Here is a 21,152-nt window from a genome sequence, read left to right on the forward strand (position 1 = left end):
CACCCGCAGACGAATGGCCAGACTGAGAGGGTCAACCAATCCATGGAACAGTTTCTCAGATGCTACGTGGCTGATGCACAAACTGACTGGGTAAAATTTTTACCTTTCGCAGAGTTTGTGCACAATAACCTGAAAAGTTCTTCCTCTGGGTTTTCTCCTTTTCAGGTAGTGTCGGGGAGGTCCCCTAAGTTTGCTCCTTTGCCAGTGGCATTTACTCCTTTCCCAGCATTGGAGGATTGGCAGCTGGCGTTGAAACAAATTTGGGCTCTGGTGAAAACAAATTTGGGAAAGGCTTTCAAGTCCCAGAAAAAGCAGGCTGACAAGAGACGCTCTGCTGAATGGCACTTTTCACCAGGAGATTTGGTCTGGGTGTCTACGCGGCATCTGGCATTGAAACAACTGTCACCCAAATTAGGGCATAGATTTGTGGGACCGTTTCCAGTCACCAAGAGAATTAATGCTGTCACCTATGCCGTTGATCTTCCTACCAGTATGCGTGGTGTAAGATCATTCCACGTGTCATTGCTCAAGCCGGAAGTGCAGGTGGATTCCACTCCCCCCCCCCCTCCCGTATTGATTAATGATCAACCTGAGTATGAGGTTGAGGGGATTCTGGACTCCCGGCTGGTGCAGAATTCTGTGCAATATTTGGTACACTGGAAAGGTTATGGTGTGGAAGATAGAACTTGGGTACCAGAGTGCCGCATGCACGCAGATGATTTGAGGAAAGAGTTCCATGACTTACATCCTGGAAAGCCTGGTGGGAAGTGTCAAAAGTCCACTCCTCAGGGGGGGGTACTGTGAAGGATTGCGGAATGGCCGCCGCGTGCTCTGACGGCGTGGCAGCCGTTTCCGCGTCCAGTCCGGCGGTTTACGCGCGGCGGCATGTGTCTGATGTGGTACAGCCTTCCTGTGCATACATAGGCTGAGGAATACAAGCGCACACGCGCGGCAAGACAGAAGCTTTATGGGAAGCAGAGAGGGATCATCTGACTCCCTTGGTCAGCTGATCCAAGGATGTATGATTGGCTGGAAGGGACTGGGCGGCGCTGGCCAGCACTGCACTATATAACCACTCGTCCCTCAGTCTCACATCGTCTGCCGTTGCAAATGCTTCATAAGTTAGCACACAGACCTCAGTCAGATCCAACAGTGTGTTTGAACCAGGAAGGACCTGGGAATTCTCACTGAGCTATTTTACCTTCTCATGTTATGCTATGTTATGCTATAGACTAGTTCCGGGGTGTTGTGACTACGGACCTTACACCCAAGCTTAGGAAACTGTCTCAATGCTATGTTATGCTATAGACTAGTTCCTGGGTGTCGTGACTACGGACCTCACACCCAAGACTAGCACTGTGTACCTGTACTTCCTTAGCCCGCCACTATGGTGTAGAGAGATAGGATCTCACATCCAGTAAAGGGCAAATCTGTTCTTATTAGCAGCAGGGCTTCCTGCAACCAGGCCTAGGTCCCTCTCCTAGGGAGCCTTTGGCCTAAGGGATTCACCCACAGTCTGGGGTGAACTCCCTTCTTCTTCCTGCCTCCAGTTCCTCTGGCGGTTCTCTCTCAAAGTGTTACTGTTACACTGTACACTCATTCCTCAGGTGTCCAGAGGTTAGACATACCTGGATTATTGGTGATTCTGCAGATCATTCATAATCTGGTGTATATCTGCATTACTGGTGACTCTGCAGATCACCAATAATCAGATTCTCTCTGCATGTTGACACCGATCGTTACAATTTGGGTTCAAGACTACTCCTCACGGTTTAGGGCCCCTAAAATGCCAGGGCAGTATAGGAACCCCACAAGTGACCCATTTTAGAAAGAAGACACCCCAAGGTATTCTGTTAGGTGTATGACGAGTTCATAGAAGATTTTATTTTTTGTCACAAGTTAGCGGAAAATGACACTTTGTGAAAAAAAACAATTAAAATCAATTTCCGCTTACTTGTGACAAAGTGAATACTTTGGGATGTCTTCTTTCTGCAGCTGCAGTGGGCTGAATAGAAAAAAAAGGCTCTGTTCCTTAAAGAGGAGCTGTCAGCCATACTATGCCAGGATAAACACACACACATATAAGTAGATAAATACTAGCTCTACTTACATGACAGATGTATTGCACTGTCCACAATTTCATTTCAGTAAATTTTATAAAACAAAAATACGGAAATGCAGAGAATTCTGTTCCCTGGCAGGGGCCATCTTTAGTCCCTCCAGCGAAGCCAATGCTGAGGTCATTTCCTCCCTTACCCCCTTCCCTCCTACCCACAGCAATTGCCAGCGCTATATTAGTGACACCCCTGCATCCATGAGAACCCCCCAGCCCTGCTACTATATCAGTAGTGATTCCCCCTGTATTTACCCTCAGCCCTGCAGCGTCCATCTCGTCTCCCAGCATAACAGCGCTTAGCAGGGAAGAATATATGCAGCTCCAGCACCAGAGAAGAATCTGTGTGCGCTGCGTGTGTTCTTCCCCGCTGGGCTCTGTGGTGCTGCGGGCGGGGATGTTGCGGGGTGGAGGGATAATGCAGGGGGAAGTCCCTTTGTAAATAGTGGCGAGGCCGGGGTCCCCATGGATGCGGAGATGCCCGCTGCTCCCCGAATAAAGGGACGGAGATGCCGACAGAGTGCAGGGAGGGGGCGGACAGTGCAGACGCGAGGCGGCCAATGAGAAAGGGACAGGCTTGAGTGACACAGGCTGCAGCCAATCAGGCTGAACTAGCTGTGTCTGGGCAGAAAAGCAAAGGAGAACTCCCTCCCGCCCCAGCCTGCACTGCATCTTCGGTTATGCGGCTTCTTGCTGCGTCCTTTAGAGCTGGGGACATGAGGATTTATCTACAATAAAAAAAAAAGTAAGATTTGTTTTTAAGTTAGGCATTGCCTTTTTAGTATCCATTTTATCTATATTACCGATAGAAATAGGGAATAGATTTTTGTTTTTAAGCCTAACAGTTACTCTTTAAGGGGTTTTATGACTGCAGTCCTTAAGTGGTTAAGGTCAATATCGGTATTCAAAATTGGCCATATTTACTGTGAGATTGAGCTTGGTGATCTTTCTTGTTCATTCCTAATGCCTACACCACACTGCATACTCAGTCTAAGTAGGTTTCACCAGGGGAATCGGGAAATTTGGGGTCCTGTGGCTAATAGACCGAGTGCGCCATAGGTGCTAATGCAAAATATTGACTATAGGGTGCCAAAAGCAGAAATTTGGGCACCCGATAAATAGCGGGTGTCTGGGCCAGTCCAACCAAAATTTTTTGTTTTGAGATTTAATGTTCTGAAAATTATCATTTTGACAATTATCATTTAGTAAATTATCATTTTTAATTTTTTTGAACATTTTGAAATTTGTTTTGAGAACTATAATTTTATAAATTATCATTTAGAAATGAATGTCTTAGAAAGGTATTGCTTTTTGTAATTACGTCATTTGCCGCATAGAAATGGATTTTCAGGGTTAGGCATCAGGTAGGGGGGGTTTTAGGGTTAGGCCTCAGGAAGAAGGATGTTAGGGTTAGGCGCCACTGGGAGGTCTTAGGGAGGCACCACCGGGGGGGGTCTTAGTGTTGGGCATCAGGAGTGGAGGGTTCTGTGTGAGAGTAGGTTTAAGTTTAGTTGTAGTAAAATATTGGTAATATGTACTAATGTTTTAGTATCCTCATTACAACTGTAAGTATTTTTTCGTTTTCATTGTTCATAGACAATATTTTGAAATTTCAGCTTCACCCTGTGCCCTTTTACGGTTATTTTAACATATTTATTATTCTATCTCAGATAAAGATGAAGAAAATATAAAAAACAATTGTCATTGATGATATTTTAAAATTTCGGCTATACCCAGCACCCTTTTTTCCTGGTGCTTTGATGTATGCTCACCAGGAGCGCATAGACTATATTGCAGCTTCACATGGCATATGTGCTGCTCATTCAGGCTTCTTACAAACAGTGTGAGAAAACCGCATAGGAGTAATCTAGCAGTACAGAAACAGACTGCCAGAGAGTCTCTGTAAGGGGTAGATGCTGTAACAGTCACAAGAAGTGATAAATGAGAGGTCACTTACCAAGAGTGCTGCCACAAGAGGAAATTATAGATTGTGCTCTGTCTCAGTTCACGGGCAGGGTTCTAAAATGGTGAAAGCAGTCCCAACATGTATTTAAAGAGACTCCGTAACAAAAATTACATCCTGTTTTTTATCATCCTACAAGTTCCAAAAGCTATTCTAATGTGTTCTGGCTTACTGCAGCGCGTTCTACTATCACCATCTCTGTAATAAATCAACTTATCTCTCTCTTGTCAGACTTGTCAGCCTGTGTCTGGAAGGCTGCCAAGTTCTTCAGTGTTGTGGTTCTGTGATGCATCTCCCCCCTCCTGGCCCCTCTATGCACACTGCCTGTGTATAATGATCTCTTGAGATACAAAAGGAAGGATGTATACAGCCTGCTTGTGTATGAATGTATTTTCTATGTGTGGACATACTGTACATCAACCTAATTCCTGTTTTGGTGGCCATTTTGTTTGTTTATAAACAAACTTTTTAAAACTGTTTTTAACCACTTTTAATGCGGCGAGGAGCGGCGAAATTGTGACAGAGGGTAATAGGAGATGTCCCCTAACGCACTGGTATGTTTACTTTTGTGCGATTTTAACAATACAGATTCTCTTTAAACTTCCCTAAGAATTCCTGCAGGTCACTAGTACTTTCCAATAAACATAATCTGTTCTGTAAACAGCACTTCCTGTTCTTCTAAATATTGCACTATTACTCTATTTGATTTCTCCTACGGTATTGCTGTATACAAGGGCGTCACGTCTGCCATGCATACAGTGTATGTATATATATATATATATATATTAGTATCTCAGACTCCTCATTCAATTTAACTTCACGTCTTTCAGATTTAGAAGGACTGCTAATGTATCTCTCAAGTATAATGGGATCATTTCCATAAGTAGTTTAAGGAACTGCTCCAGATATTCTCCCACCCAGTAGGTGGCTGAATGGATACCTAAAATAATCGGTCTACTGGGTGGGGCTGCAGCCTGCAGCATTCTTATGCACCTTGGGCAGCGCATACAGTACAGGTTCTCTTGGGTATTGGGTTTTATATTCAAATAAGCATATTCTTCTTGGATCAGAATACCTTTTCTCAAACCTTCTAGGCATAGTTCACTCAACTCATTCTGATATGTGGTGGTGGGATTCTCTTTTAATTCTATTATTTATTATTATTTTTATTAAAGTTCTCAAAATAGGTACAAACTTAGAATAGCCAAAGAAGCATAATAGATAAGAAAAAGGAATAGTGTACAGAGTCTTCTCAAAAAATTAGCATATTGTGATAAAGTTCATTATTTTCTGTAATGTACTGATAAACATTAGACTTTCATATATTTTAGATTAATTATACACAACTGAAGTAGTTCAAGCCTTTTATTGTTTTTCTTATTGATGATTTTGGCATACAGCTCATGAAAACCCAAATTTCCTATCTCAAAAAATTAGCATATTTTATCCGACCAATAAAAGAAAAGCGTTTTTAAAACAAAAAAGTCAACCTCAAAACCTTCAAATAATTATGTTCAGCTATGCACTCAAAACTTGGTCGGGAATCCTTTTGCAGAAATGACTGCGTCAATGCGTCAATGGCATGGAGGCAATCCGTCTGTGGCACTGCTCAGGTGTTATGGAGGCCCAGGATGCTTCGATAGCAGCCTTAAGCTCATCCAGAGTGTTGGGTCTTGCATCTCTCAACTTTCTCTTCACAATATCCCACAGATTCTCTATGGGGTTCAGGTCAGGAGACATGGCAGGCCAATTGAGCACAGTAATACCATGGTCAGTAAACCATTTACCAGTGGTTTTGGCACTGTGCGCAGGTGCCAGGTCGTGCTGAAAAATGAAATCTTCATCTCCATAAAGCTTTTCAGTAGATAGAAGCATAACGTGCTCCAAAATCTCCTGATAGCTAGCTGCATTGACCCTGCCCTTGATAAAACACAGTGGACCAACACCAGCAGCTGACATGGCACCCCAGACCATCACTGACTGTGGGTACTTGACACTGGACTTCAGGCATTTTGGCATTTCCCTCTCCCCAGTCTTCCTCCAGACTCTGGCACCTTGATTTCCGAATGACATGTAAAAATTGCTTTCATCCGAAAAAAGTACTTTGGACCACTGAGCAACAGTCCAGTGCTGCTTCTTTGTAGCCCAGGTCAGGCTCTTCTGCCGCTGTTTCTAGTTCAAAAGTGGGTTCATGCTTCCATCTGCTGAAAAGCTTTATGGAGATGAAGATTTCATTTTTCAGCACGACCTGGCACCTGCTCACAGTGCCAAAACCACTGGTAAATGGTTTACTGACCATGGTATTACTGTGCTCAATTGGCCTGCCAACTCTCCTGACCTAAACCCCATACAGAATCTGTGGGATATTGTGAAGAGAAAGTTGAAAGACGCAAGACCCAACACTCTGGATGAGCTTAAGGCCGCTATCGAAGCATCCTGGGCCTCCATAACACCTGAGCAGTGCCACAGGCTGATTGCCTCCATGCCACGCCGCATTGAAGCAGTCATTTCTGCAAAAGGATTCCCGACCAAGTATTGAGTGCATAACTGAACATACTGTAATTATTTGAAGGTCGACTTTTTTTGTTTTAAAAACACTTCTTTTATTGGTCGGATGAAATATGCTAATTTTTTGAGATAGGAAATTTGGGTTTTCATGAGCTGTATACCAAAATCATCAATATTAACCAGTTCCAGATTTCTGCTACGTATATATACGCCCCTATGTTTACCTCTAGCAGATCGGGGGCGTATATATACACGCACTGTTTACTCACCGCCGCCAATCGCGATTCCAGCGCCGCTTCCACCGCATCCCAGTTCTTCTGTGTTCAGGGCACGAGAATAATCCATTCTCAGCCCTCATCCCCCTGCCGATATGAATGGGAGAGAGAGCATCTCTCATTCATAACCCCAAGGAAACTGTTACAAACACTTTCGTTCCTATCTGCTGTAAACAGCAGGCAGCCAGTGAGCTAAGTGTAGTGCCATCTTGTGGCCAAAAAAGTAAAATACAACCATATACACCCCAATATACCATAATACACTCTTACATTCAGACATTTATTTAAATATTTACTATTGTTAAACCCCTTCCACCCCTAACCCACAGTTACCAAAATAAAACTTGTAAATATAAAATAAAAAAAAATTACAACATAAAAAAACCCTACATAAATAGTTACCTTAGGGACTTTTTAAATATGTATGCTATGTCGATATATTAATGTTTCTTTTGTAAATAAAAGCCTATAATTATGTTTATAGTATAAAAAAACACTAAACTGAAAAAATACACCTTTGTTTCCAAATAAAATATTATCGCCATACATTGTACTAGGGACGCAATTTAAGTGTTGTAATAAACGGGACAAATGGGCAAAAAAAATGTGACTGTTTTACCTACAATAGCACTTTTTTTTAAACTACAATGGCTGAAAACTAAGAAATGATGAATTTTTGCAATTTTTCTCTTCTTCTTCCCTGTAAAATGCATATATAATAAAATAATTCTTAGCAAAAAGTATTGCCCAAAGAAAGCCTAGTTTGTCCCGCAAAAAATAATATAGAGATCGTTTCAGTGTGTTAAGTAGTCATAAAGTTATTGGCGAATGAATGGGAGGTGCATTATGTGAAAATTGCTCTGGTCTTGAAGTGGAAAAAACCTGTGGTAGGGAAGTGGTTAAAACAATAAAAGGCTTGAACTACTTCAGTATTGTGTAATGAATCTAAAATATATGAAAGTCTGTTTATCAGTACATTACATAAAATAATGAACTTTATCACAATATGCTATTTTTTTGAGAAGATCCTGTACATAAACAAAGTCAACAGATACTGTAGCGTACAATGTACCAATGTAGTAGACCCGGTACATAATTTAAAAAGAGGAACCGGAAGATACTATACAAGACTTCATAATAGAAAATTATCTTATTTCTCAGCATCAGTATGGATTTACTAAAGACAAGTCCTGTGTGACTAACATGCTTAGCTTTTATGAGATATTGAACACTAATGTGGATGTAATGCTGGGGAGGCATACTTTCTGACCACCCAGAACAGGGCTTAGTAGCTGGATAATGGAAGAGGCTATACAGATGGACACAGGAGTAATGAACAAGAGAGCAAGATTGCCCAGAGCAGCTGCAGCTCCGGGTCGCCTATCAGGCTAGATACTATGTGATTAAATACACAACAGACGTAGTCGGTAACAGGCTTGGGTCATACACGATAGATCAGATAGCAGTAATACAGAAGGGCTAGGCAAACTCGTAGTCGAGAGGCAGGCCAGGGCCAGAACACAAACAATATACGATATTACAATAATACAAATACTGACTGACTAGAGTACATATATATTGTGCTGATGCGCAATAAATGAAATTTAGCTCTCAAATAACTCACTAGCTAACAGACAGACAGACAGACGGAATGCTTAGCCAATCTAGTCGCTGCTTCATCGACGGCAACATTCACACTGAGATAGACAAGACTAACAGGTAGGAGCGATGACTACCGCTGCTATAGTTCATCCTCAAGAACAAGGCAAGAAGGAATACTACCAGTCACCAATGTGGTGCTGGCAGAATCCAAACTATCAGGATCAGAAGGACTTTACTGACCCCCACAGGTTAGCAAAAGACCAGCAGACATGAAAATACAGAGCAAGGCATATACAATTTTACAATAACAAATTTAACAGCAAAGACCCAACGACAACTTAGAGAGCTGAACACTATGTCGGGCGGGGTCTGAAATGGGAGGCAGACTTTTATGTTTGCATCAGTCAATGGATGCAGGCATGCAAATTCACACACACCTGAATGGTAATTACGCAATCCTGAGCCAGCTTGATCACAAGCTGTCAGCTGAAAGACTCTAATAACAAATACATGCAATACTATGCAATGACATACATGCAGGAAATCCAGGGATATCTGGGTGCAGTTCAACTGCAGCAAGAAAAAGGAGGAGTTATTACAGCATCCTAAGCTGCTCTGAACTGCAGAGTGACCGCAAATGACAATAAGACTTATTGCGAATTTGCGAATGCGCAACTGAATAAAAGCAGATAAGTCAGAACTGCCTGGTTGCAGTCCCACCGCAGCCGACAGAACATGCTACAGGAGAGATCCTGACAGTACCCCCCTCCTTTAAAGGTAGCTTCCAGATGTCTATAGAAACTGGCATAATTCTCCTGAACTATCCAAACCAGAAAATCAGATGCAGAAAATTCAGCAAACTGATAACTCATGAAGGTCGGGACATCCCGACAAGACCAAATTCCAGAATCAGTCACACCAAGACCGAACCAATCAGAACAAGAACCTCCAGAACCATGCCCATCAGTACTGCAAGCTCCAGTGTGATACCCATCAGAACTGTGATTTTCAGAAAAAAGCCCCCGAAACTTTCCAAGCGATACCCACCACCTTCCAGTTCCAGGGACTGTCCAAAAATGTTAAACCTTTTAATTTGATGCCCACCAGAACTGTTCTTTCCAACACCGTACCCACTGTAGAACCAGTCCAAGGCACCCAGACAAGTTTCCTCAGAAATCTCCCAGAACACTTTGAAGCTCCATAGAGATCCCAAGAGGTTAGAACACCCTTTAGGCTCACATGGAGAACTATCAAGAACCCCCGTGGAACCTAGGGCAATTCCAGAGTCAGGGTTACAAGGACAAACCTCGAGATCAGGGCTTTCAGGGACCAGAACCATCTCTGGGCATGCGGACAGACTGGCAATATCAGAACGTCACCAGCAAGAAAGCATCTGAGTACGCTGACACACAAGACACACTTGGGCATACTGGCACACAGAGCACATCCGGGCACACTGGTACAAGAGAAACTTCTGTTCATGTCAAGGAACTGCGGACCTCAGAGTCAGTCACGATAAGACTGAAACCAGGACAGGGCAGAAAACCATCATGATTAGACTTCACAGTTACTGGAATCTCACTAAAGAATGCAGAATCAGACTTAGGAGTCACTGATTCTACCAAGGTTATTAACAAGTCCTGTTCAGGGGCATTAACAGGACAGGACAATTCTTCTGCTGTATGCACTGAACTAGATAGTCTTCACAACTTCCTCTGAACTGGACAGAGACTCATTGCCAACTACACTGGATTGGAGCTCCAAAAGAGCTGCCAAACAAGTCAGTATTGCAGCAACCCCCACTGAACTGGGCAAGACTGAGGAACTCACTGGACAGGAAGGGGACTCTGGAACCTCTGCCACGCTGGACAGAGAACCAGAATTTTCCAAGATACAAGGCAGGACTTCAGAAACACTCACAAACAGGACTGAAATTCTGAGACCTCTATTTTTACCAGTGTCAGAATTATCCATGGTACAGGGCAAGAATTCTGAAACATTCAAAGGGCAGGGCTGGAGTTCCCTGGCTGCTACAACATCAGACAGGGATTTAACAACATTCGCTAAATCAGACTGTATACAGGGTAAGGCATCTAACACACTTGCTGACGAGGACAATTATTCAATGGCTTCTGCTTCCCTTAAAGGGACTCCGAGCTCACCCAAAAAAAGAAAGTTGTACTCACCAGGGGCTTTCTCCAGCCCAGTGCTGGTCGGGAGGTCCCACGCCGGTGTCCTGGCTCCTCTCCTTCTCCCCGCTCTGGAATGGCTGACAGGCCACAGCCCGGGCGACACTCGGCCGAGTGTCGGGCTGCTCCTTCCGCATATGACGCGGCTGACGTCACACGCCGGCCGCCTCGCGTCATCACGGCGGTCGGCGTGAAAGTACTGCGCATGCGCGCTTTAATCGCGCATGCGCAGTACTTTCACGCCGGCCGCCGTGATGACGCGAGGCAGCCGGCGTGTGACGTCAGCCGCGTCATACGCGGAAGGAGCAGCCCGACACTCGGCCGAGTGTCGCCCGGGCTGCGGCCTGTCAGCCATTCCGGAGCGGGGAGAAGGAGAGGAGCCAGGACGCCGGCGTGGGACCTCCCGACCAGCACTGGGCTGGAGAAAGCCCCTGGTGAGTACAACTTTCTTTTTTTGGGTGAGCTCGGAGTCCCTTTAACAGAGATTCATCAAGCTTTACTAGACTGGACTGTAATTCTAAGAGAGCTGCTAAACAGGTGAATATCACTGCAACACCAACTGAAGTAAGCAGAGCCTCTGAGTCCTCTGCTAGGGATCTTGAAGCATTCAAAGTACAGGGTGCAGCAAAAGATTCTGCGACTTCAGCTTCACTGGACAGGATCACTGAACAATCCATGTTGCAGGGCAGAACAATGGAAGCACCCGCTGGACAGTATAAATATTCTATGACCTGAGCTTCATTGGACAGAACTACTAAGTAATTCATGGTACAGGGCAAATTTTCTGGATAAGGAAATGATTCTGTGATTTCAGGTTCACATAACAAAGGCTCTGAATCATTCAATGAACTAGAGCAAGGTGTTGAAACAGGAGGCCCAGGAGTAGTCTTAGCTACCGTAATATCTATGTTAAGGCAGGGCCCTTATTACACTTTCTGTAGACTATGGAAACCGTTTTGCCCATGCGATAAAGCGAGGTGCAAAAATGAAATCATGCCTAGCAGAGGTTGGTTTTGATCTATCAACCTCTGGGTTATGGGCCCAGCACACTTCTGCTGCGCCACTCTGCAGTCTGCTTACATTTGTATATAATCTTCAAGTTTAAGAAGGGTACATTAGTTGAAATAGTTGCACTACAATCTATGTTACAGCAAGACCCTAATGACACTTTCTCTTAAGGGGCTATGGCGGCATAGCCCCTTAAGAGAGTGTGCTCAGCTTCTGAGAAAAGCCAGTGGGCCACACCCAGCATCGCCGTCATTGGCCCAGGGAGAGTGACATCACGGGGGGATCAAAGGTGAGGGGGTGGAGATTCGCAGTGTATCAGCGGAAAAGAGCAGTGATTGGTGCTGCCATGGATACAATCAACATTGTGAACAAGGCTGATAAACAGTACAAACTAAGTAATTAGTGCTCATACATATAAACCACTGGGGGAACCTATACATTTATGCAATCAGTGTACAGAATTACTGAACAATAAAAAAAAGTGCATTAACAATTGAAATATGTGCACCCTGCATACGTTGTTGTAGGTCATTCCGACGGCATATCTAAACTACCTTATAGCATAAAAACACCCTTTATTTAATAATTTAAAAATACATATTCCTCCCACTTCATACCCCATGTTGCTCTGGGGATACCCATACATGGATAGGGGACTGCTAAAAGGTGTATTCACCTATTCTAAAAGCAGGGAGCTAATTCCAAACTCCCGTGCATATTCATTCCCTACTCTTAAAGGGCAAGGAGGTAGAGTAAGCTAAATGTGCAACTAGTATACGCATCTAACCCTCCTGCTGGGGAGGGAGATGCATTAGAAATTTCAACTATAAAACACTTTCCTAGCAGAAAATGGCTTCTGAGAGCAAGAAAGAGATAAAAAGAGGAATTTTCTTATCAGTGAGGGTCACACAGTAGTCACTTAATGTCTGAGTCAGGACTGAGTCAGCCACTTACATACCTGATATTTAACTCTTACAGGCAGAGAAAGAAAAAAAGGAAAACGGCATAGTTATTTGTGTGCTAGGCACTGTACATATACATGTCTATCTCATCATCACACATCTTCATCGTCACATGTCAGTTCGGGTATTCTTTAAGGGGACGTGTCGTTTGGCCTATATAGAACCACCTGCATGGGCACAGTAAAACATAAACCACAAACTCAGTCTGGCAGGAGAGAAAACTTTTGATTTGAAAAACCTCTTTGCCCACCTGAATGCTTTTTTGGGAGAGTAAAAGGGGGCAGTATATACAATTACCACATCGATAATTTCCCTTCAGGGTGGTTTTATCTAACCAGGTGTAACGATTGGTGTAAGACAGAGAGGGTCTGATTACCGGTGATCTGCAGTATCACCGAGAATGCAGATATATACCAGATTATTGATGATCTGCAGTATCACCGATAATCAGATATATCTCTAACCTCTGGACACCTGAGTAATAAGAGTGTATTGGTGCAACAGTAATACTTTGAGGACCGCAACTCAGGAGCAGGTGCAAAGTGCAGTAAGGAGTACTGCACAGAAACCAATTCCTTCCGCTAGCCTGGACTCTCTAGAAGGAGGAGTCAAGCTGGGAAAGGGAAGGGCAGAACGTGAGTGACACCACAGAGTAGGTGTCACCAATAGGTCTGTGAACTATCTCTAACAGGAAGATAGTTCTCGAGGTCGGGCAGGCCAGGTCGTTAACATACAGGCAGATAAAGTACAGAGACAGGAAGCAAATGCGGAGTCTTTAAGGCAAGCAGAGTTTGGCAACAGAGTATCAGAATGACAAAGGTACAAAATCAGAGATCAGAAGAATGGTCAGGGAAGCAGAAGGTCATAACAAATAATCAACAATGCCTAAGCTAAGGTGTGAGATCCTTGGCCATCAACACCTTGGAAACTGGTCTAATAAACACAGATACTGACAAGGTCTGAGTGCTACCACGTAGTGATCGCAACGCCAGACACCTGTGAAGAAACGCGGAAAAGCCGCCGCATGGACACAAGATGTGGCGGCTGTTTCCGTGGCTGGCGTAGCGGAACGCGGAGAAACCGCCGTGTCTGGTGCGGCAGTTTGTACGCATAGGCCTGCTTCTCTCAGTAAGGCGGGATGCGGAGGAAACGCCGTTCGCTCAGACAGCGTGGCGGCGGATTCCGCATCCCATACAACATTACAACACATGACTGGTGTGGCTGGGACTGATAGTCCACACTGGTTTAGGAGGACGCGTGCGCGCGCAAAGAGGCAGGTCCTTTATGGCAGTCAGAGGAGGGTCAGCTGACCAGGCCGGTCAGCTGACAATTGCAGCAACTTTCATTGGTCCAGCACTTAAGGGAGGTGCTGGAGACCACTAGTGTATACATACTAGGTGCTGGGCATTTCTCTGGTGTCTGGCGTTGCGATCACTACGTGGTAGCACTCAGGCCTTGTCTGTATCTGTGTTCTAGCATAGTTTCCAAAGGTGTTGACGATCACGGACCTCACACCTTAGCGTTAGGAATATTGAACTGTATTATTTATGACCTTCTGCCTGCCTGACTATCTTCCTGAACTCTGATTCTGTACCTTGCTATTTCTGATACCCTGTTGCCAAACTCTGCTCGTTCCTGGACTCTGCATTTGCATTCTGATTCTGTACCTCACTATTCTGATACTCTGTTGCCAAACCCTGCCTGTTTATTGGATTCCGTATCTGTCTCCTGAATCTGTACCGTGTCTGTCTGTGTGTTAACGACCTGGCTTGTCCGACCTCGAGAACTGGCCTTACTGTTGGAGGCAGTTCCCAGACCTGTTAGTGACACCCTCTCACTGGTGTCACTCACACTCTGTCCTTCCTAATCTCAGCCTAGCTCCACCCCCGGGAGAGTCTAGGCCTACGGAAGGAACATTCCTCTGTGTAGTACTCAAGGTATTACTGTTGCATACACTCACTCGTTACTCAGGTGTCCAGAGGTTAGAATATATATCTGATTATCGGTGATACTGCAGATCACCAATAATCGGGTATATTCTGCATTCTCGGTGATACTGCAGTTCACCGGTAATCAGACCCTCTCTGTGTTACACCGATCGTTACAGAACGCCAGACCATAAAATACAATGGACACACACCCTGACCGTCTGGGCGCACTTGCCACTTCGGTGGATCACATCAACTAAGTGCTGGGTAGCCACAAGACGATGATTGACGCCTTGTCTGGCTCTTTGCAAACCCTAGAGACGGCCGTGGATGAGGTGCGGTCCCCTCCTAGCTCCGGCATACGTATGCCGGTACCTAAGAAATTTTCTGGTCACAGATCTGACTTCCGAAATTTTAGGAGTAGAGTGTTATCCTACTTTGAGTTGAGACCCCGATCTTCAGGAACTGTGGCCCAAAGGGTCACATTTATTAAGACTTTATCAGGCGATTCTCAGACCTGGGCGTACAGTTTGCCCCCCGGAGATTTAGCTCTGACCTCAGTGGATGAATTCTTTAAAGCTATGGCTGTAATTTACGATGACCCAGACCTTGCTGCGACTTCTGAGCGGAAGCTCAAGCTTTTGCGTCAAGGCAAGCGTTCGGTCGAGGATTACGCAGCTGAATTTAGGAGGTGGTCAGTTTCAGCCAGATGGGACACTTACGCCCTCTTAGATTGCTTCTTATCAGGATTGTCAGATGAGGTATCAAATCTCATGTTAAGTCTGCCTGAACCTAAAACAGTCGATGAGGCCATTTCATCGGCCATCCGAGTCGACCGCAGACTACGCTATCAGAAGCAGACCCGGGGTAGTAGTCATGTCAGAATGGTGTCCTATGCTGCGCCTCCAGTCACTCCACCTCCTTCCGTCTCGCCTCCACCCGAACCTATGCAAATTGGTCGGTCAAAACTATCCCAAGTGGAGCGAAGACATAGGATGTCTGAGCAGCTGTGTCTTTACTTCGCAGAGGGGGGTCATAGAGTACGCAATTGTCCTAATAAGTCGGGAAACGCTACCGCCTAGGAGTTGTAGGGGGTAACACCCTAGGCGCGGGACTTTCACCCCTAGAGGATAAATGGTTACTTCTCCCTTGTACTGTCACATGGGCGGGTAAATCTGAAGTCTCTGAGGCCTTCATTGATTCAGGCTCAGCGGCTAATTTCATGAATTACGAGTTCGCACAGAAACTGGGTATTCCGCTCACCCCGGTGAAACCACCTATCCAGGTTACGGCAGTGGACGATTCCCCCCTGCAACGGAACCGTCCCCTGTCGCAGACACCAGAGGTGGAAGTCAACATAGGGGTGCTGCATGGGGAAAAGTTGCAATTTTTTGTATTACACATGTCAACCTCCACTATTATCCTGGGCATGCCGTGGCTACATCTCCATTCACCACAGATTAATTGGGCCACAGGTCAGTTAACTAGATGGTCGGATCGTCGTCAGCAGTGCTTAGGGAAGGTGACATTGGGCCAGACCAGGATTCACTTGGAGGGAGTTCCTAAGCAATATTCTGAGTACTCCGATGTGTTCTGTCCCAAGGCTGCTGATAAGTTACCTCCACATCGCCCTTTCGATTGCCCTATCGATCTCCGATCTGGTTGTATGCCCCCTGTATGCCCTCTACAATTTATCAGGGCCAGAGAAAGTGGCCATGCAGGAGTACATCCGTGAAAACTTAGCGAAGGGATTCATTCGCCCTTCCCGGTCACCTGCCGGAGCGGGTTTCTTTTTTGTTAAGAAAAAAGACGGAGGCCTTCGGCCATGCATTGATTACCGAGGTCTGAATAAGATTACAGTGAAGAATCGCTATCCGTTACCCTTGATAGACGATTTATTCACCCAGGTCACTAGAGCTAAGATTTTTTTGAAATTGGATTTGAGGGGTGCATACAACCTGGTGCGGATTAGAAAGGGCGACGAATGGAAGACGGCCTTTAACACACCCGACGGGCATTACGAGTACTTAGTGATGCCCTTCGGGCTGTGTAATGCGCCGGCCGTTTTTCAGGACTTTATCACTGAGGTATTCAGAGAGGTGTTAGGTAGATTTGTTCTGGTATACCTCGATGATATACTTATCTACTCTGACAACCTCTCGGAGCACAGGACGCATGTCAAGTTCGTGCTGAACAAATTGAGACAAAATATGCTTTATGCCAAGTTGGAAAAATGCATTTTTGAGGTGACATCCGTCACGTTTTTAGGGTACGTGATTTCCACCTCGGGTCTGTCCATGGATCCCGCCAAAGTCTCGGCGGTGCTGGAGTGGCCTCAGCCAATGGGACTCAAATCTCTTCAGAGATTTTTAGGGTTTGCGAATTACTATAGAAGGTTCATAAAGGGGTACTCTACAGTCATAGCACCCCTCACCAGTCTCACCAAGAAAGGGGCAGATACCAATCACCAATCTCACTAGACATGATCAGAACACTGGGTCATACACAGAGCTCACGTTTATCAGTGGAGGATTTGGACACAGAGACGTATACATGAAAAAAGGGCGTCTGTAAAAAAGGGCACATGGTGGAGCCGAAATGTAATGATATTGTCGATAACCAAATTTTATCGTTTCTTCTTGAAATTAAAAAAATCTGAGACATCAATTATAACACTGAAAATGATAATATATGTATTATTGTATAATATTGTGTATAACCTTCTTTTATCGTTTCTTCATGTAATAAAATCTGAAAATATCATAAAAAAATATAAATACATTTGTAGTAACTGTAGTAAAACATAAGTAAATATTACCAATATTTTACTACAACTAAATCTAACCCTACTCTCACACAGAATCCTCCCCTCTACCTATCCCTAACCCGTGGTGGTGCCTAACCCTAAGACTCCACTGGTGGTGCCTAAACCTTAAAACTCTTCTAGTAGTGCCTAACCCTAAAACCCCCATATCGTTTATCAAATTATTTTTTAATCTGATACATTTAGTTATTTGAAGAGTATTTATATTTTTCCACATTAGTTATGAAACTTTACGTAGATAGAAACGATAACTATGGTAAGTATGTTTGTAAACGTTATTATTCCCCGGGCGCCCATTGTAAACATTATTCACCCAGTACCCATTGTAAACATTATGCCCAAATTTCCTGTCGGGCGCACGTCAAATGATATTTAACATGAGAATCAATGGCAGAGCCCTTTTTGTCCACTTGCCTCATGCGCCCAAACTTCCTGCTTCCCACAGAGACACCTATGAATCTGTAAAAAGTAGAAGAAAGAGAGAGCACTCCTATGGTACATACATTTTTTAAATCAAAAACGCAATCAATAGCTGCACTTACATAGTTAGTAGATAGAACAGTCGTGACGTATGGCACTAGTGTCAAGGAGGACACCCCTCGCACTTTCCATTCCAGAGCTTCGTACGGGAGACTTTCCAACAGCGTTCCCAGATCCTGGCCAGATCCAGGGGATAAAGGCTAGACGTGGGTGGCCTCATACACGCTGTTTTATCTACTAACTATGTAAGTGCAACTTTTGATTGCGTTTTTGATTAAAGAAGTCTATGCACCATAATAGCACTCCTTCTTTCTTCTACTTTTTGCAGCACACCTGGAGCCACCCAGTAAGAGGGCTGCACCTAAGTGTAACACACTGCAAGGACATTGTCCATGATAAATTACACTGCCTGGAACTCCAGCAGCAGTGCAGGATAAAAACAACTTTCCCCTTCACCTATGAATCTGTACTAGCAGTTACATGATTTAAGCAATCAAAGGGGACCTTTTTTCCCCAAGATCCTTTTAACTTAACAAAATAAATAAATACTACTATGTAAAAGTATAGTTTCCATGGATTTGATTTGGGGTGCATGCACATATCCAATTTTGATTGACCAAAGATGGATCAAATTTACCCCTTCCATGTAGTGTTCGATCTTACCTACATGATCTGTTGATAATATTTGAAATCTATTGACCCTCATTCTACATGGAAATGGTAAAACTGGTCAATCAAAATTGGATGTGTGTATGCATCCTTAGGGCCCTTTCACACGAGCAGTTGAACTTTGTGCTCAGTGACAGTGAGCAGCTACCAAGCAGTAGCGAGCAGTTACCAGACAGCAGCAAGCAGTTGAGAGAGTCTGAGAGGCTTTTCACTGCCTATCAACTGCTCGTGTGAAAGGGCCCTTAAAGTGTAGCTGAGACGAGAAGTGTCTCAGGTACCACACTTACCTGGGGCTTCCTTAAGCCCCATTGAGGCCGTTCGTCCCTTGCCATCTCCCCAGGTGGCTTCTGTCTGAAAGCTTGGATGAGTCGCTCCTCATCGCGCATGCCACGAACGTGCACCCGTCGCGCTGCTGTTGACAGGGGAGCGCGCACAGACAAGCCGTGCATGCGCAATGAAGTATGACTTGGTCAGGCTTTCGGGCCATCCAGCGGGGCATAGGAGCCACCCAGGGAGATGGCGAGAGACGAGGGGCCTCAAGGGGGCTTAAGGAAGCCCCAGGTAAGTATGGAAACTGAGACGCTCTTTAAGCCTTGTACACACTTCCAATTACTATTGGCCAATCACAAACTAGTTTTATCTCCTCCATGTAGTATGAGGGTGTACCTACACAATCGGCTCATAGTATTCAATTTCTGTGGACCCTCATACTACATGGAGGTGGTAAGATCAGTCAGTGATTAGCCAATTATAATTGTAAGTGTGTACCAGGCTTCAGCAACACCAGTCATAACTCATTACAGTAGTTGATAGCACAGTTCAGAAAAAAAAGCAAAGAACAATGTGTCTGTGAAATCTGGATACAAATTTATGTTACAAATGTATGTCTGTACAATAGCAGTAACATTGGCGTCAATTCACCAGAGAGGATTTACTAAGAGAAAAAAGGTAGGTAGTTTATCTCATGAGGTATTTTAACACTCTGGAGTCAATTCACCAGTGTGAAAGGACAGAGAGAAAAGTGTTCGATAGCAGGGGATAATGGAGAGATATGCATGAGGAAAGTGTGAGAAAGCAGAGAGTTAGGTAATCGGTACTAATGATTTGCATGGGATACTTTTCCTCTCTGTAAGCTTGAAAGTGAAGCATTGTGGGTAGGAGGCGGAGTTTTACCACTACGTGACCAGAGTATTCCCGCCTTTTACTGCCGGATCATATCATAAATCATATCACGAGTGAGTCTGAACTTCTTCACCACCTCTGTCTCAGTAAAATTATCAAGAACTGTTCTCACGCGAAAAATACGAGGGGCGATTAAACAGACCCTCCTCCTGCGCCTTCGTCTCCTCATAATAGAAGCAAGCTCTAAGGCCTAGTGCACACCAGAGCGGTTCGGCTGCGTTTTGCGATCCGCTTGCGGCTGCGGATACGCTTGGGTAATGTATTTTAATGGGCTGGTGCACACCAGAGCGGGAGGCGTTTTGCAGAAACGCATACTCCCAGGCTGCTGCAGATTTTGGATTGCGGAGGCGTTTCTGCCTCAATGTTAAGTATAGGAAAAACGCAAACCGCTCCGAAAAACGGCACTTCAGAGCGGTTTGCCAGGCAGTTTTTGTTACAGTAGCTGTTCAGTAACAGCTTTACTGTAACAATACATGAAATCTACTACACCAAAAACGCTTCACAAAACCGCAAAATGCTAGCTGAAACGCTACAGAAAAATAAGAAAAAGCGTTTCAAAATCTGCTAGCATTTTGCGGATCTGCTAGCGGTTTTTGGTGTGCACCAGGCCTAACAGAGTAAGCTCAAAAGGCTCCATCTTCCACAGCAGCAGCTGCTGTGTGAAAACCACGATATATCCAGGTTCATTCAGGGGATAAAGAGATGAAAAAATAACGAATGGCCACACCCTCTTTCTTCCCAGGTGAATTGTGATTTGGAGAAAAACTAACTACTATCACTTATTTATCTCATACTTATCTCACATTTATCTCTTGCATTTCTCTCTGTCGATATTTTCCCCTATACTTCTGGAGAATTGCTATTTGGAGATATCACAGGAGGTAAATTACCTCCCAAGAGATAAATAGGTTGGTAACCTCTGGTGAATTGACACCATTGAGTAAAACTTACGTTAATGGGGAAAAATACATCTGGCTTCTCCAGGTGAAGTTAGTGATTTGATATAAATGAAAGTACTGCTGTTTGAATACACAGATACATGCTTACATAAGCATTTCTTGCCATCCCCTTGGGCCAGTTTAATGTATTTAGAGGTTGGCATGCATGCAAGCCCAGATTCACCTCACAGGAGCCTATAGGCACAGATGTCCTGGCACTCTAGACTTTGCCCTACATGAACCTACAAACACGTGCTGATCCGCAGCGCACGTGTACTGGCTGTCCCAGCTGTCACCTCTCCCTTACTTCCCTCTCCCGTCACAGGTAGCTACAGGTGCCCCTTAGCATTAGGTAGCCAGAAGAACCCTCAATATTAAGTAGCTAGAGGTGCCCCCAAGCATAAGGTGGCTAGAAGTAGCTCAGTATTAAAGAACTGTAGTGAGAAGTATATGGAGGCTGCCATATTTACTTCTTTTTAAGCAATACCAGTTGCCTGGCTGCCCTGCTGAT

General features: G+C 44.6%; 1 protein-coding gene across 1 annotated transcript in view; it reads right to left on the minus strand.

Annotated features, from left to right (window-relative positions):
* The window catches only part of LOC137537597 (hydroxysteroid dehydrogenase-like protein 1), an 89,219-nt gene extending 68,508 nt beyond the window's left edge, over positions 1-20,711 (minus strand). The window contains exon 1 of the mRNA XM_068259476.1: positions 20,655-20,711. The gene's annotated coding sequence lies outside the window, so the exon portion shown is untranslated. The remainder of the gene's footprint in view (positions 1-20,654) is intronic.
* Between the last annotated feature and the right edge of the window lie 441 nt (positions 20,712-21,152).

The sequence above is a fragment of the Hyperolius riggenbachi genome, chromosome 11 (genome assembly GCF_040937935.1).
Source record: "Hyperolius riggenbachi isolate aHypRig1 chromosome 11, aHypRig1.pri, whole genome shotgun sequence".
Taxonomy (NCBI): Eukaryota; Metazoa; Chordata; class Amphibia; order Anura; family Hyperoliidae; genus Hyperolius; species Hyperolius riggenbachi.